Here is a 1,346-nt window from a genome sequence, read left to right as displayed (position 1 = left end):
GGGGTTTGGAGCTCGCTGCTTCCCCAGCCTTCCCGGGCTTTTTGGGAAATCCCCAGATCCGCGGTGTTCCCGCTTCTCCTGCTCGCAGGGCTGGAATTCCTGTGGGATTCCCAGGGAACGTTCTCTCCACCCACGAATCCCACGGCAGGGATTGCCCTGCACTGTTCTCTCTCCATCCGTGGGATTTTCCTCTGGAATTCCCGGGGCTCCATGGAGTTCCCGGGTGGGATTTTCACGTTCTCCGGGGGGAAACCTGGATTGTGCGATGCTTTTCCCGGTGGTTTTCCCAGGGTTTCCTGGGAATTCCATGGGAACAGCGGGGCGTTGCGATTGAGGGCTGCCATTCCTTGGATTTCCCCCCAAAAATTCCCCAAAATTCCCGTTTTTCCCGTTGTTCTTCCAGCGGATCCCCCGGGCCCTCCCTGCCCCTGGAGCTGGAGGAGCTGCCAGAGACCGAGATCAGCTTTGTGAGTTTTCCATGGAAAAAAACCCGGGAATTCCCAGGGATTGGATCCTGGGATTTCCTGGGAATGCAGCGGGAGCGGCTCTTCCCTCGTCCCGGGGCTTTGGGCAGCCCAAAATCCCGGGAATTGCCCCAAAAGGAGGAAAATCCCCCATTCCAGACGGTGTGGAACATCCCAGATCCCCCAAAATCCCGGGAATTGCCCCAAAAGGAGGAAAATCCCCCATTCCAGAGGGTCTGGAACGTCCCAGATCCCACCCGGAGCATTCCCAGATTTTCCCTCCTTTCCCGGGGTTGGGAATTTTGGGGCTAAACCCCAAACATTCCCTGGGGAATATTCCCAGTTTTCCCAGTTTTCCCTCATTTCCTGTTTTCTTCTCTTCCCAGTGAACGGGCGCCGGAGGAATCCCAGCCAAGCCTCGGAATTCGGGAATTCCGGCTTTTCCCAGCGCTCCTGGGGCTGGGAACGGCCCGGGAAAACCGGGAATGTCCCGGGAAAATCGGGAATGTTCCAGGAAAACCGGGAATGTTCCTGGAAAATTGGGAACGTTCTAGGAAAATCGGGAATGTTCCGGGAAAACCGGGAATGTCCCTGGAAAATTGGGAATGTTCTAGGAAAATCGGGAATGTCCCGGGAAAATCGGGAATGCCCCAAAAATCCCGGGAATGTCGGGATCCCCCCGGAATTCCCGGGGCCGCCGAGCGCGCCGGGGATGGAAACGCCGGGAGCTGAAATTCCCAGGAATTCCCGGATTTTGGGATGGCAAAAAACAGGGAGAGAATTCCTGGAAAATTCCCAGCGGGAATCGGAGCCGCGCCGGTTTTTTTTTTTTTTGGGGGGGGGATTTTGGGGTTTTTATCCTGAATTTTTTTTTTTTTTTTT

Source organism: Geospiza fortis, unplaced genomic scaffold (assembly GCF_000277835.1).
Source record: "Geospiza fortis unplaced genomic scaffold, GeoFor_1.0 scaffold427, whole genome shotgun sequence".
Taxonomy (NCBI): domain Eukaryota; kingdom Metazoa; phylum Chordata; class Aves; order Passeriformes; family Thraupidae; genus Geospiza; species Geospiza fortis.
The sequence above is the reverse complement of the archived record's forward strand: the minus strand, read 5'-3'. Positions refer to the sequence as shown.